Below are 17223 nucleotides of genomic sequence, written 5' to 3' on the forward strand. Positions count from 1 at the left end.
AGGTCAATGGAACAGAATAGAAAACCCAGAAATGGACCCTCAACTCTATAGTCAACTAATCTTCAACAAGAAGGAAAGAATATCCAATGTAAAAAAGACAATCTCTAGAAAAAATGGTGCTGGGAAAACTGGACAGCCAGTTCATGCAGAAGAATGAAACTGGACCGCTTTCTTACATCACACACAAAAATAAACTCAAAATGGGTTAAAGACTTAAATATGAGACAGGACACCACCCAAATCCTGGAGGAGAAAACAGGCAGCAACCTCTGTGACCCCGGCCACATCAACCTCCTGCTAGACACGTCTCCACAGGCAAGGGAAACAACGGCAAAAATGAACTATTGGGACTTCATCATGATAAAAAGCTTCTGCACAGCAAAGGAAACAGTCGGCAAAACTAAAAGGCAACGTACAGAATGGGAGAAGATATTTACTATGACACATCAGATAAAGGGCTGGCATCCAAAGTACATAAAGAACTTATGATACTAAATCCCCAAAAGTAAATAATCCAATTTAAATATGGGCAGAAGACAGGAATAGACATTTTCCAAACAAGACATACAGTTGGCCAACAGACACATGAAAAGATGCTCAACATCACTTGACATCAGGAAAATACAAATCAAAACCACAATGAGATACCACCTCAGACCTGTCAAAATGGCTAAAATTAATATGGAAAACCGTCAGTGTTGGCGAGGATGTTGCCAAGAAAAAGGAACCCTCTTGCGTTGTTGGTGGGAATATGGAGGTTCCTTAAAAAATTAAAATAGAACTACCCTATGATCTAGTAATCACACTGTGTATTTACCCAAAAGATACAAAAACGCTAATTGAAAAGGACACATATGTGCCTATGTTGTAGCAGCAATGTCCAGTGGCCAAACTATGGAAAGAGCCCAAGTACCCATCGACAGACAATGGATAGAGACGTGGTATAGCTATGTATACGCTGGAATGTCACTCAGCTATGGAATGAATGACATCTTGTCATTTGCGACGACAAGGACGGAGCTGGAGTACAATGCAAGAAAAATCAGTCAGTCGGAGGAAGGCAACAGATAGTTTCACTTATATGTGGGATTTATGAGACAAAACAAATGAGAAAATAAGAAACAGACTCTTAACTACAGAGAACACATTGGTGGTCACCAGAGGGAGGTGGGTGGGGGGTGGGTGAAGTAGGTGATGGGGAGGAAGGAGGGCACCCGTTGTGACGAGCACCTGTTGCATGCAAGCGTTGAATCACTGTATTGCACACCTGACACAATGTGACACTGTGTATTAACTAATTGGAAATTTTAATAATCTAAGGTAATAATTAAAGAATTTTTCATCTATATCCATGAAGAATGTTGGCCTGTACTTTGTTTTTATGCACTATTTGTCTGATTTTTGCACCAGAGTAACACCGTCTTCAAAAATGAATTAGGAAGTATTCCCTCTTCTCTTCTCTGAAGTATCGTGTGGGATTGACGTGGGACTGATGTTAAGTCCTCTATAAACATTTGGTAGGATTCTCCAGTGAATCCATCTGAGCCTGGAGACTCCTTCTGGGGGAGCTTTAAAATTATGAATTCAATGTCCTTAATAGTTTGTAGGGCTGCTCAAATTGTTCATATCATACCGCCATGTACTCTGTCCCTTGGACAATTGGTCCATTTCTCTCAGCGCTCACATGTCCATGTCTAGGGTTGCTCAGCATGTTGCCTTGCTGGGCCCCGGTCATCTGCAGGGTCTCCAGCAGAAACCCTGCTCCATCCTCAGATCCATCTTCTCTGTTTGGCTGAGGCCTGGTCGAGGCTCGTTGACTCTGTCACCTGCAGGAGGTGTCAGGGCACTGAGCTGTGGATTTCGCAGGGTCCCTGCCATCCTCTGCTGCTGGGGGTGGGGCTGTCGTGTGCGGGGCTTTCTGTCTCAAGTTCTGTCTTTCTGGGCTCCCCTGCCCTGGTCCTCTGGTCAAGAGAGTGGCTTTCTTGGGGCCTCTACCGTGCAGGTGCGTCCACGCTTCTGGCTTCCTCAGCTCCAAGTCTGAGATCCAGGAGACCACAGCAAAGCCAGTGTCATCGCCCTCTTTGGTCCTTCTCTCTCTGTCTTTCGGGGCCTTTGTTTCCTTTATACACGGTACGTGCATCTAACTGTACTTGGTGCCAACAACAGGGGAAAGTATAACGACTGCATCTTCCCATGAGCAGAAGTCCTAGTCTGTCATTCTGAGCAAAGGAATCAGGGAACAGTTTCCCTCTCAGGGAAGGGAACTTCACAAATACGTCGTAAAGGACATTACCTTTCAGGAAAGGTAAATATTTTATTTTTGGCTTTTGTGCCACAAATAATCTTTATCTCAGATAGAATCCTTTCCAGGAAGCAGCTTTACAAACGTTCTCTTCTGTGCTCAGTAAGGGTTGTGCAAGCCCATGTGATCGAGGTCCTTGAGCGGTGTACGGAGTGTGAAGACAGCAGCTTACATTTACCCCGAAGCTCCGATGGCCACATCAGACCTGAGACCATCCTTCAGTGGTTTCCCCTCTTTCCTGTTGTACCCAGCACATGATTCGACTCCTAACAGATGCCCCGTAGATGCTGCTGGGCTGAGTTCACACACACGGCCTCCTCGCTCTGTCTTCTATGTGTGTCCCCCCAGCCACCCCTCCGCCAGGTTAACAGCTGCGGGGTCATTCTCTCTTCGTAGACCGAGAGAGCGCTGAAGCTCTTTGTCCAATAGCGGAGCCATCACTGGCTGGTTGGCCCCAGGCCCCCCTGCTGTGGTCCTAGGCTATCGGTGTATCTCCAGTTCTCCCTGTGACTCTTAATATCTAGTAAGTATGAAGAGAGCTTAACTCTTTAGAGTTGAGTGTGGCTCAACAGAGTACAGGGCATGTTGCAGCTTAGGAGATGGAGACTTTGCATCACGAGATCATGCTCAAATTTTATTCTCTGTTTGCCCTTCAGGGGCTGTGGGTGCCAGGTACGCCACTCCTGCCCAAAACACCCCTCTTCTATCTCGTTTCTAGGTTGCTTTTATGTGCAATTAAATTTCACTTAAACATAGGGTCGGATGGCCAAAAAACATCAGAAAATCCCTGGGCTGATCCAAACTCCCTATTTTTCCTTGAGGCTCCAAAAGGAAAAGTAATTAACCCAGTATCCCAGGTCTAGGGTTTTGGTGGAGCCAGGACAACTCAGGGAATTGGCTAATCTTATAATCCAGACGTCACAACTCTTCTCAGCAGCTGTTTCCTCGTACTGGTGACCTGGGTGACCCGGTCTTCTGAACTGTGCATGGATTCTTCCTGAGTCAGCCATCACCTGCTCCACCTAACACGGTCTATATCTAAAATGGATCAGACTTGACTGCTGTGGAGCCCTGCTTGCTACCCAAAGTCATTCTGAACTCCAGCTATCCTGAAGTCGACGGCTGCCCTCCCACGCAGCATGATCATCCAGCAGTGCCAGGACATCATGGAGTGTTGGTAGCGTAGCGCAGCATCCACAGTCTGCCCAGTGTTAGGCTTCTGAAGACATGCGACTGACTTGAGAAAATCAAAGGACATAATAAACCCCAAAGCAAAAAAAACAAAGACCCTCTGATGTCACTTAAAACAGTTCACAAAAAATCACATAGCTCTTGCAAGACACTGATAGCCAATACATGGAGGACTGCTCTTTGCAGAGAGAGAATCAGTGAAACTGCCAGCGGGTAGGCAGGAGGCAATGAGGCAGCATTCATTCCCTATCCCCTGAAACACACTGCAACGGTCCCCAGAGGCTAAGGGAGTCAAAGTGTGTCCTTGTCACTGATTTCAGTGGGAGCTGATTCTAAGAGTGGAATTTAAACACCTGCAGAGCTCTTGCTCAGATCCTTTTCTTAATGCTACGCCATTACCTATATGACGTCTACTGCCTAGGATTAGCTAAAGGTACACATGAATTTGTTCGACATTTGTTCTCTTTTTGTGTCAGTTCCTTAAGGGATGAGTCTTGGTGTTCTGTGTAATAACAGAAAACATGGTCCCTGGATTTTCTGGGACAGTAACAGTTTCAAACATTCCTCTCCACTATCCCCAAAGAATAGTTATACTTGGGAGACTCTGTATCCTATTGAAACAAAACAAAATGAGCTACTTTAATTGTTTTTTGATGATTAAAAAATCATATTCTCATTGCATAAAAATAAGAAAATTTGTAAAGTATAAAGAAGAAAATCAAAGCAGTCCATAATCCAACATTCAGAGGCAACCACAATTACATTTTAGTGTATCTTTTTCAATGTTTAAACATATAATTTGGATCAGCATCTATGTTTGCAGTAGTTTTGTATATCGCATTTAGAAATTTAATAGACTTTATTTTTCAAGGCAGCTTCAGGGTTTCAGAAAAATTTATCCAGAAGTTCCCACATGTTTCCTTTTTTCCCTTATCGGTTTTTCTATTATTTACATATTTATTCGTGTGGAGATTTGTTACAGTGGATGAACCGACATTAATACATATTATTGACTGAAGTCCAGGGTTCCCTCCTGGTGTGCATTCTAAGGGTTTGGGCAAATGCATAATGACATGTATCGAGCATTATAGTATCATGTAGAGCAGTTTCACTGCCTTAAACTCCTCTGTGCTTCACCTACTCATCTCCCCAACCCCCTGACAAACCACAGATTCCATAATTTTGCCTTTTCCAGAATGTCATATAGTTGACATTGGACAGTGTATGGCCTTTTCAGACCGGCTTCTTTCCCTTAGTGATGTGCAGGTAAGCTTTCTCCACGTCCTTTCGTGACTTGATAGCACATTTCTTTTTAGAGCTAAATAATGTTCCATTGCCTGGATGGACCACAGTTTATCTACTCACCTACTAAAGGACAATTTGGTGGCTTCCAGGTTTTGGCAGTTTTGAATAATGCTGCTATTAACATTCATGTGCAGATTTTGTGGGGACACAAGGTTTCTTTTTTTTTTTTTAAGATTTTATTTGTTTATTCATGATAGTCACACAGAGAGAGACAGAGAGGCAGAGACACAGGCAGAGGGAGAAGCAGGCTCCATGTACCGGGAGCCCGACGTGGGATTCGATCCCAGGTCCCCAGGATCGCGCCCCGGGCCAAAGGCAGGCGCCAAACCGCTGCGCCACCCAGGGATCCCTGGACACAAGGTTTCAATTCTCTTCAGTAAACACCAAGAAACGGAATGCTGTGTCATAAGGTTAAGAGAGTACTTAGTTTTGTTAGAAATAGCTAAACTTTCTTCCAAAGTGTCTGCACCATTTTGCATTCCCACCAGCAACAAGTGAGAGTTTCTGTTGCTCCACATCCTCACCAACATTCAGTATTTTCAATGTTTTGCATTTTAGCCATTTTAATAGGTACACAGTGGTGGCTCACTTTTTCAATTTGCAATTTCATAGTGACATATGACGTGGATATGTTTATTTCCTACCTGTCTAGCTTCTTTGGTGAGGTTTCTGTTCAAATCTTTTGTCTGTTTTTAATTGAGTTGATTGATTTCCTTATGGTTGAGTTTTAAAAGGGCTGGTATCCAAATCTATAAAGAACTTATCAAACTCAACACCCAAGAAACAAACAATCCAATCACGAAATGGGTAAAAGACATGAACAGAAATCTCACAGAGGAAGACATAGACATGGCCAACATGCACATGAGAAAATGTTCCGCATCACTTGCCATCAGGGAAATACAAATCAAAACCACAATGAGAAAAAAAAAAAAACCACCATGAGATCCCACCTCACCCCAGTGAGAATGGGGAAAATTAACAAGGCAGGAAACCACAAATATTGGAGAGGATGCGGAGAAAGGGGAACCCTCTTGCACTGTGGGTGGGAATGTGAACTGGTGTAGCCGCTCTGGAAAACTGTGTGGAGGTTCCTCAAAGAGTTAGAAATAGACCTGCCCTACGACCCAGCAATTGCACTGTTGGGGATTTACCCCAAAGATACAGATGCAGTGAAACGCCGGGACACCTGCACCCGATGTTTCTAGCAGCCATGTCCACAATAGCCAAACTGTGGAAGGAGCCTCGGTGTCCATCGAAAGATGAATGGATAAAGAAGCTGTGGTCTATGTATACGATGGGATATTCCTCAGTCATTAGAAACGACAAATACCCACCATTTGCCCCATTGGCTTTGCTGGGCTGTGGTTCAAGCCCCCATGAGCCACCTCTCAGTATCATTCCACTAAGTCCCTTTTGCCTTTGTATAGGCCAGAAATGCTTCTGTTGTTTGTTTAGTCAGAATCCACTAGGAAAGCAGATTTTCTTTTAAATCAGTAAAATATTAACTTCATTCAACTTGCTGGCAGAAATATTGCGGCACTAAGGCACACATGGAAGGTGTCTGAAGAGCTGGTATGGAGGTTGCCCTTGATCCTCTCCTAAGGACATGGAAGCTCTCTGGAAAAGCTCAGGGGAAGGACGTGGCGGGTGCAGGGGGTAAGGGGCCAGCACAGATCAGAAGGCCAGACTCGGCCCTGGCCTCCACGGCTTGCCTGCACCTCGTCTTCAGTGTCGCTCAAACCACCTGCCAGTGGGGACAACAGTGCTGTCTTCACAGGCTCTTGCAAAGATTCTCTGTGGCCCCTTGAGTAAAGAAGCCAGCACAGTGCCTGTGTCTCACGTGACACCCGTCGGGGCGGCAGCGGCCGCGGGCGTGGGCAGAAGGGGTGTCTTCTGAGTGACTTTCTGTGAGCCCTTCCGCCGTAGAGCTGCGCGGTCTCCAGGGCACGTAAAGCACCAGCAGGTGAACGAGGGGCTACCAAGGAGACAATCTTATTGAAATTCATTTGTGCTTATTTAATTTGATGATTTGATAGCTAAGGGAATGTAATAAATATTTAGCATCACCTTTATCTACAGATGGCAAATTAATAGGTCAGTTCTTGGTCAACAAAACAGAAAGTGATTGTCTAATTTATTGAACTTTCTAGTTGATTTGCATTTTTGTAGAACTAGCATCTGTTTGAAAAATGCTTTAAAAATAATATAAACCCTTACTCCAGAAATTATCCACTTAGCAAAATACCGCAGCATCTCTTTTATCCCCAGCAGACAAAGTGCTAAGTAAGCCTGGCTTTCACCTCCTGAATAAAAGGCCTTGTGGTTCCGTACACGTTGGGCTGCTGTGGCCCTTCTGCTGACCATCAGGACACACGGGCTGCAGGTCACTGACTGTTGTGAAAACAATGGCATTTATCTTATCTTCCAATAAATTTTTAAAAGGAAGTTGATGGGCTACTTCAGCTCGGAACAATCAGCATCATTGTGCCCACACTTCAGGTTCTGTCCCTGAGTGTTCCCAACCTTTCGGGTGCTCTAATCTGAAGAGCTGTCTCCCTCCTGATTCAGAGACGTTTCTGCTTCACTCTCTAATTTTGTGATGGTTGAGTGTTATCTAAATGCAAAATTCTAGACATTGCCGATTGTTGTTCCAAAAGACATTTGGGTTTAGTTCAAAAAGATATGAGAAAATTAACCTCAAGATGGAGACAGAAAGGAGGTGTCCCAAGGTGATTCTTGAGAAAATGGAGGTCTGACAGGGTGACGTTTGTAGACCTACATTGACTCAGGAGACAAATTATTTCTTTGCTTGTTTTCTGTGGACCAAGCTAAACTGTGTGTTTTGTTTTGTTTTTAAGATTATATTTATTCACAAGAGATACACAGAGAGAGGCAGAGATCCAGGCAGAGGGAGAAGCAGGCTCCTGCGGGGAGCCCGACGTGGGACTCGATCCGGGGACTCCGGGGTCACGCCCTGACCCGAAGGCAGACGCTCAACCACTGAGCCCCCCCCCCCGGCGTCCCTAAACTGTGTTTTAACCGCTATTTATTTTCTGTGAATTTATTTTCGTCCAACTCCGACCTGGGATGCCTCGAGAGTAGCCCAGGAGCTCCCACGAACACGCGATTCCCCGGCGCCGCTTTCTCAGCTGGAGCGCCGGGAACGTGGCCTCAAGTGAGGCCCCCTCGGCCAAGCCGGGGTGCAGCACAGGGGTCGCCACTCAGTCACCGACGCCGTGTCACACAGTCCTGGGCCGTGAAGGCGTCTACGGATGGCTGGTTTTATTAGCCTCATTAAGGTGTAACCGTGTGTTACCGTGTGGACAGCTCACGGGCTCAACTTCTAGAAGCCGTGGGGGCGGGGACTCCTGGCTCCCGCCGCTCTTGGGGACACTAAGTAAGAAGGGCAGGAAGGAGAGACCAGCACCCTCCCACAGACCCTCCAGTCTGGTGTCCTCCTGCCAGTTGTGGGAAGTCAGGTGGGTGACCCATCGGGGCTGCTGGTGCCTAAGAACTCCCCCCGCCCCATGTGCTGCGCAGCAGGGCGCCTCAGGGGCCATGAGGTCGGGAGGGTGGGCCGGCGGGGATGAGTGTCTCTCTATCGGGGCCCCCAGGGAGCCCGGCCCCTCCACGCGGGGACACAGGGCTGGTCCTCGGCAGCACCGCAGCTGCCGGTGCCTGACCCCAGCACTCAGGCCTCCAGATGGCGAGGCCCAGCTCCTGCTGTGCTTGGCCCCCAGGCCACGGTTCACTGTCCAGCAGCCCCATCGGAGACCTGGAAGCCGGGCCGGGTGCGGACGCCGGGTGCGGAGGCCGGGTGCGAAGGCCGGGTGTGGAGGCCAGGTGCGCATCCCTCCTGGGCTAGATGTGGGCCATCCAGGGCGCGAAGGATTCCAGCCGCAGCTGCAGCCGCAGCCAGGTGTCAGGCCCGTCTACACCCACGAACTTCCACAGAATGAAGGAAAGGCACAGGAGTGGAACTTTCCGGATTCACCTCCATCGTTAATCCCACCGGATGCGCAAAATGGATAATTTCCCCACAGCACAAAGACATTCACTCTTAAAAAATAGGGAAGCGAAGCTGTGTTTCATCATTACTTTTCCTCTTTCAGCTAAATTTCTTATGCTCAGTAGAGGAAAGAACTAAAGCATGAAGTTCAGTGGAGATCAGTTAGCAAAGCCGGACTGGGTCTTTCCAGTCAATGTCAAGTATGAGCTTTTTGGTTTAAGCAGAAAGGCTCAAAGGCAATTGAGAATAGAATTATTAATACAAAAGTTGCACAATTTAATGCTTCCTTTGAAGATGTAGGATGAGTGCTGAAAGGACATCATGCTTGCACGTGAATGAATGGTTTCCTGAGAGGAGCAGTTAAACCTGAGTAAGCAATGGAAGGAAATCTGAAAAATTCACAAATGTGGACACTAAACAATACATCCTAAGTAACCAATGGGTCAAACAATAAACCCAGGGAAATTAGAATCTGCTCTCTCGTTCCTTTGCTGGATTTGGCCCTGGTCTTCTTTTTTTAGTATCTTAAGGAAAAAAGTAATTGATATAAGGTCTTTCTTTAGAATTAGGCATTTATACCTACAGTTTTCCCTTTGAGCGCTACTTTAACCACATTCTGTAAATGCTAGCATGCTCAATCAGCTCAAGAGATTTCTAATTTCCTTTGGGAAAAGAGGATTAGAATTGAGTCCTATCCATAATCACCTGCCAGCGAAGTTAAAGGAAATAGATAAATCCCTAGAGAAACAAAAATACCAAAACTGATTCAAGAGGAAAGAGAAAATCTGAATAGATATAAAACAATAGGGACACCCCGGGGGGCTCAGGGGTTGAGCATCTGCCTTTGGCTCAGAGCGTGACCCTGGGGTCCTGGGATGGAGTCCTGCATCAGGTTCCCCGCAGGAGCCTGCTTCTCCCTCTGCCTGTATCTCTGCCTCTCTCTCTGCGTCTCTCATGAATAAATAAAATCCTTTAAAAAAGATATAAAACAAGTAGAAATATTAAAACAGAGAGACTTTCTATGAGCACCCGGGCCAGAGAGCTGCACCAGTGACATACCGCAGACATTTGAAGTGTTGACGCCAACTCTTCACAAACCAGAGCAAGGAGATGAAGAGGAGTGAACACTCCCCAGCTCGTCACCAGCCTGACGCCCAAGCCAGGCACAGATGCTGCGAGAACACAACCGAGGACCAGGGCCGTTATGAACACGGCTGCAGAAATCCCCCTTGCACACGGTGTTGGGCCTCTTCCTCACGCTGCGCACAAAACTAACTAAACATGGGCCCCAGACCTAAGGGTGAGGACCGAGGTATAGAAGTTTCTCTTAGGAGACAACAGGTGTACATCTCCATGACCTCTGGTCGGATCATGGCTTCTTAGATTTGACACCCAAAGCACAGTGACAGGAGGGAAAACTGGATGTTAAAATTAAAACTTTGTTGCAAATGAGATCAACAAAGTAAGACAATCCAAGATCAATGGGAGAAAATATTTGCAAATCATGAACCTAATGTGGGATTCATATCCAAAATACATAAAGCGCTCTATTAGGTAAGAATGCAAAGACCCAAAAGGCCCCTACTATAAATTAGAAAAGGATCTGAATGAACATGTCCCCAAGAAGACATACAAATGGCCAATAAGCCACAAAAAGACGCTGGGCTTCGTCAGCCACGCAGACAGCTCTCCTCTGTGCCAGGACGGTTGTGACCAAGGAGCCGACAACCACGTGGAGAGACGTGAGCTGAAAAACCAAACGAAGCCACTCATGTCGCTGACCAGGTCGTGACACGGTGCTGCCACGTGCGGGGACATCCAGCAGTTCCCCAAGGGCAACGCAGAGCGGCTGCGGGACCCGTGGGGGTGCTGGTCAGGGGTGCGAATCACAGTTCAAGTGCAGGCACGTCCTGGGGATCCGTGTGCAGCACGGCCCCTGCAGACTTAGTGCTCCCCCCGCACAGGCACAGTGGTCACCTGACGACACAGGTGCTGGCTGACCTGACCCCGTGGGGGCGAGCGCTGCACTCCACGCACGTGATCAGCACATCCCACACCTGAGGTTCACGCGGGCTATGTCTCAATAAAGCTGAAAGGAACAAGTAACCCCCCAGCAGGCCAGGCGAAGCAGGGTTACTTCGTGGGCTCACGGAAGGCCGTCTTCTAGCAGACGAGGAAGCGCCGGCGGGAGACGGTGGCGGGGCAGGAGGTGTCCCACGGAAGGCCCTGGTCTCTGCGGTGGCCTCAAGGACCCCCAGATGTGGAGGAGCCTGAGGAGCAGCCCATCTGCCCCAAGGAAGGAGCCAGAAAGCCGAGTCCCCGGCAGCTGGGTGGATGGTGCTCCCCGCACTGGGCCCAGGAGCCACAAAGCAGAGTCAGCCTCCGGCCCATCTGGGCGCTGGATGACCAGGTGCCGGCATGGCCGGGGCAGACCCTGGCGGTGACGGGGCCCAGGACAGCTGGCTCGCGGGGGCCTCCCAGGGACACAGGAGTGCCTCCCTCCCGGCGCATCAGCCCCCGCGCCCACCTGCTCACACCGGCGCCCAGTCTGGCTTCCGTGTGCATGGCGGGCGGGCGGGTGGGCAGGTGGTTACCAGGGTGCCCGCACGGCCCAGGGCTACCCGCAGAAAGAACCCCGTCTGTGCCCACCATGTGCCCCCACCTGCGAGGCCTCCTGGGGCCCCAGGGAAGCACACTGAGCACGACACACCGAGCTGACCTGGGCGGCCCTGCAGATGTCACTGCACAGCCCCGACCACACGGTGCTGTCACCCGGCCTTCCAGGGCCTCCCTCGGTGTCCCCACCTGCCCTCACGGCGGACGGGGGTGAGCTGGACCCTCCGCCGCTCGCCCTGCTTCCCGGAGCTAACCAGTCACTCGGTGGCACTTCCACCGCAGCCGTGGCCGCAGAGCACGTGCTCCCTGTGCGGTCCGTGGGTTCTTGTCCCGGGACAGCCTGGTCCTCGGAGGGTCTCACCTGGGCCCGTGTCCTCAGCTCCGCTTGTCACGGCAGGGCTCCTGTTTTACATGGGCGCTATGGGGACAGCCAGCACTCGGCTCTGCGGCGCTTCCAGCAGGGCCCGGGAGGCGGGAGCGGCGGCTCCCTGGGAGCAAACCTCCAGCTCCTCAGGGCTCCTGCTGGGAGGGGTCACATCACAATCACACCAGGTGTGTTCAGGCTGGTGTGTGTGTGTGTGTGTCCAGTGCTCTGAACGCTGTATGTGTGTATGTACACGGTCCTCTGTAGGTACAAGGTGGTGTGTGTGTGTGTGTGTCCAGTGCACTGCACGGTGTGTGTGTGCACGCACACGGTCCTCTGTATGTACAGGGAGTGTGTGTCCAGTGCTCTGCACAGTGTGCCTGTGTCTGTGTATGTCGTGTGTCAGTGGAAGGGGGTGACTGTGGCCTGATGATAAGGCCAGGGGTTCCCTCAGCCACAAGGATGTCAGGATCTGTGGGAGAAGCGGCCCCCAGGAAAAAACAGCCCCCAAGGGGCCTCCCGGGAGCCACGGGGTGAGGTGATGGCGTGGAGCAGCCCCGTGTGGAGACCTGTGAGGCCCCCACCAGCCTCCATGCGAGGCCCACTCCCCACGGACTGTGCAAACTCGGGTCCCGTCTGCTCACCAAGGACACTCCGTGGGCTTCCACACACCACCGGCCCCCGCAGCAGCAGCAGGCGTGCAGCCCGGGGTCATCCACCTGGGGTCCCTGCAGCCCTGGGCCGAGGGCTCCGTGCCTCAGGCCGCCCCCCACGCCAGCTGCCCCCCTGTGCTGCTGAACCGGCGGCTCCGTGTCGGGGTCAGGAACTTGCTGTAGCTCATGGAGCTCAGGGAACCCTCACACGTGCCAGCAAGGCCCAGTCACCCGATTCCACAAGCGTGCCCCCTCCACCCCAGGGATTTCCGGGCTCTGGCCAGGATCAGGGGCCAAGACCAGAACGTGATTTTCCGTACGTGACAGGTCAGGTGGGTCAGAAGGCCCAGCGGCTGGGGGGAGCCTGGTGCAGCAGAGCCCGGGGTGCGCCGCGAGCTCCTTCTGCAACGGCTCTTCCCTGGACGAGACACGGCAATGCCCTACCTCACGCCCACCCCAAACCTACCGCCAAGCACCCCCACTCGGGCTCACCCACCACCTTGTGTAACTAAAGCTTCCGCAGGACGAGCGGTGGCTTCGTACGTCATGATTCTGCCGAAACATCTCCTTTTGCATTAGTGGATTTTAGCCACGGAGGTTGGCACACAGGGAAGAGAAGGGCACTGACCAAGCTGGACTCAAAGGTACAAAAACAAGACACTGTCATCACAGAGTCACTTTCCACAAGTATCACAAAATAATAAAACAGGCTGTGTTTACACTTTGAAAACCCAGCGTGGGGCAGCCCGGGTGGCCCAGCAGTTAGCACCGCCCGCAGCCCGGGGCGTGATCCTGGAGACCCGGGATCGAGTCCCACTTCGGGCTCCCTGCATGGAGCCTGCTTCTCCCTCTGCCTGGGTCTCTGCCTCACTGTCTCTCTCTCTCTTTCTGTGTGTGTCTCTCATAAATAAATAAATAAAATCTTAAAAAAATAAATTAAAAAGAAGAAAGAAAAAGAAAACCTGGTGTGTGCAGACTCGTTAGCAGCTCACACAGATGAGAGCAAAGCACATGCCCAAATGGACCGGATGCTTCCATAAGAATAATTCCCGAACATTGACCGTGTGGACTCAGCCTGAGGCGTCGGCGCTGGGCTCCCCTGTGCCGTCAGACCGGCCGCCGCTGGCCCACCTGTGTCCCCAAGATGCGCCCGCAGGTGCACCTGGTCCTGGTGCAGCCAGAGGGAGGACACGGCAAGAAGACCCCACCTCAGCCCCCCGGGGGGGGGGGCAAACCCAGGGGCACCCTGGCGCTGACGCCGGCCTCCAGAACTGCAAGATGGTGACCTTCTGTCGCGGACGCCACCTGGTGACGGCAGCCTAGGCAAAGCAATGCTCACAGACGCAGGTGTGCGCGGGCGGCAGTGGGGTCCGGAGCCAGGCCGCGCAGCACCGCCGCCCTGGCCACCCTGCTCCTTACCGACGGTCGCTGAGCACCCCCTCGATTTCTCCTCTGCGGAAACACACCTCACCTGTCCCCAGAAGGGACAGCTCCTTGCTGTCTGCACCCAGGCGGACATTGGCGACACCTGCCCAGTGAGCTGCCCCGTCACAGCCCCGGCAGGTGCCCGCTCACCCAGGGACCCCGACAACCTCTGAGGCACGCGGGGCAACACCCTCCTGGGGGCCACCTACGGCCATCAGGCTGCCCCCAGCGGCTGCCCGGCTGGCATCCCCCGCGGCCTTCTGCACACCCAGCACCTCCCTGCAAGGGGCTCGCAGCGCTCCCCGCCCCAGTCACTCCCAAGGCGCGGGCCCACGGGCCCGGGGCAGCGAGGGCCCGGGGCAGCGAGGGCCCGGCGGGCGGGGGCGTCAGGGCTGCTCGGGCCGCGGTTCCCTGCCGCCTGCCGCCGGCTGCCTGGAGTTCGGCTGTTCCTGAAGTTGTGGAGAGGCTCGGGGAGCACCGGTGCGCAGCTGCTGTCTGCCGGCGGCCGCTGTTCCAGGTCCGGGGGTGGGGGCTGGTCTGGGTCCGGGGGTCACCCCCGAGCCCGCCCTATGGTGAGGACTGACCCGCTCCACAAAGGAGCCAAACCACCGATTCTTGCACAAAACGTCCCTCCCACAGAGAGCCTGTGTGTGTGTGTGGGGGGGAGCTCAAGAAACTGCAGCGCCTGCTGCGGTTTTGGTTTTTACACCAAAATTAGCAATTCTTTATTTTGGCAAACTTTTCACCTTCCAGTCCCCCGGCCTCCCCCAGCAGCTGACACATGAGCCCAGCTGGCAGGGCTCCCCCAGGCCCGGCAACTCGCACCCCCACACACCGACACACCACGTGCACCCCGTCCACACCTGCACCCCCAGCCCTACACCTCCTGCACCTCCCGCACCCCCACACCCTGCACACCCGTGCACCCTGACCCGAGCACCTCACACTCGTGCACCCTGCACCCCCTCACATCCTGTGCACCCTAACCCGCACACCCAACACCCTAGTACCCCCCATACCTGCACACACCCTACAGAAACACACCAGGGGCCAGCACCCCCTTTTGGCCCTCACGGCCTGTCACTGTTGCAGCTCACCTCCTCTGAAGGAATGTGTGCAAACGCCCTGGATGTGTGAGCGGGGGTCCCCCACTTCTATGCCCCTCCAGAACATGCTTTAGGTACTTCCTGCCCACTTTGTTCAGGGTGGAGATGAAATGCCATAAAGCTGATGGAGAAGGAGGAAGGTCAGCAGAGGACTTGGCTCCGCAGCCCCTTCCGGGGCAGCATCACCGGAGCTCAGTGCCTGGTGGGTGGCCCCTGGCTCAGAAACCCTTGGCCGCCATGCTCCGCCTACTGGTGCCGCTGGAGTATAACTGGATTTTTTTTCCAGTCTGGGTGCAGCTGCGATTGAAGTTGTTCCAATCTGATTTTACAGAAGCCACTAAAAGCTTAAAACAGTTCACATCTTAAAGTATCAATTACGTTATTTTTCTTAAAAATCCTGGCTTCGTTTCAACCAAGACTTCAAAACAAGTGCTTCCAGGGTCCGTGAATTTGGAGTGAAGATGTGAAATCCAACAAGGCACTCCAGGATGGTTCGGTTTGCTCTCCCCACCTGGCTGGAGACCCCCTCCCAGCCCCTCACCCCAGGACAGGGGGTGTTCCCTCATGTCCCCTGGACCAGCAGGTGCACAGAACCAACAGTCACTGAGGTCCACATGTTACGTGTATGTAGATAGACCTGCGGGAAATGATGGGGCAATTTGTCGCAATCTGACCAAGAGCTTATTTTTCAAATTTCCTTGAATTAATTCTTGTGCAGAAAAAGTCTTCAAGATGGTATCAGCCTATAATTAATAATGTTGAAAGAAACAGTCTTTATTAAAATAATCACCCTGTTTAGGATGTCCCTTCGCGGCTTACATGTAAATAGTGTTGGCAAGGCATCGTTTTCAAAATGAAAAATTAAAGAAGAAAAGAAATCCCCAAGACCCCCTAAAACCATCAGGGAGGAAGTTGATGCAAAAGTTCATTTACATACAATTACAACTCTGGGTGGCTTTAATTAGCTTGGTAAAGGTTAATAGCTTATACCCCCAGGCGGCTCTTGAAAGGTCCCTCTCCTACATCTGCAAGACCTTTTTTCAAAGATCATTCAAATTATAGTTCAATAATGTTGTCAGACTAATTGTAGGGGGAGCAGGGTGCGGTGCCTGAGCTTGTCATTCCCTGACCAGGGACATGCCTTCTGCAGCTGAGCCTGCGGACGATCTCACGCTTGGAGGGTGCCCACGGGGAAGGGGTGTGTGAGTGTGTGCGTGTGCGCGGGGGTGCAGAAATTGCCTCTTTACCACGCATCTTGATTATTTGCAGGCAGCCTGTCCTGGGAGGGGACAGAACGCCGGTGATGACTTTCTGAAGCCCGGAGCACCTTGAGTCTCAACTCTGGTCCATGTTGATGTGCTTTTCCCTAATTCACCTCCATGTTACTAAGAATATGTCAGGTTTAGTCACAAGTACCCCCAGGGAGCCACTGAGCCCGGAGCTGAGAAGAGAGAGGCTCCCCACCAGCGTGGGGCCTCGATCTCCTCCCGGGTTTCTGCACCAAGTGTCAGGTTTAATCCGATCCCCTGTGGGCCAGGGAAGTCGCGCCTGGCGAACTGCAAACTGCAAACTCTATAAAGAGTTTTTGGTGGGAAGATGGGGGCAGGGTGGCATTCCATTTAGGGCAAAGGTTACGGGTCAGCTAAGCTAGGGTAGGTGGCAAGGCGGCATTACTGGGAGGTTGCTGGCCTGGGGTCGGCCGTTTTGAGGTCCCCAGTCTCGTCAGCTCAACATTCCTCTTCCCCGATTCTCAGACGGCTCAGCTCTGAGTAATCAGGACTCCCCAGCTGAGTGCTGCGGGTGGCGGGGGGCGCTCTGCACCCCGTCAGCAGGTAGTAACGTCTGGGCGTGGCCGCCCCCTCCAAAGGCCAGGGGCCAGGGAACAGGGCACAGGTCCGTGCCTGGCCCCCGCAGGTGCAGGCGGATCATCCGGGGCATGTTGGGAACAAGACGGTGTCAGGACAGCTGGGAGGCTCTGGGCACTCGGGCCGGGTCCTGGGGCCATTGTGCCAGCCCGGCCCCAGCAGCCAGGACCGCTGCTGCCCTCTCGCCGCAGCGCATGCTGACTGCCCGGGACGCTCTGCTGCCGCGGCCCCGGGGGGGCGCACCGATGGGCAGGCGCTTGGGGCTGGGCACCCGCTGCCAGCTCTGAGCTCCCGCTGCCGCCCGCCGCCCTCCTGCCCCCGCTCACCGCAGTTCAGGCATCACCTTAGGGCTTTGGGCAGGTCGCTCACAGCCGGCCGTGACTC

The sequence above is a fragment of the Nyctereutes procyonoides genome, unplaced genomic scaffold, assembly GCF_905146905.1.
Source record: "Nyctereutes procyonoides isolate TBG_1078 unplaced genomic scaffold, NYPRO_anot_genome, whole genome shotgun sequence".
Lineage (NCBI taxonomy): Eukaryota > Metazoa > Chordata > Mammalia > Carnivora > Canidae > Nyctereutes > Nyctereutes procyonoides.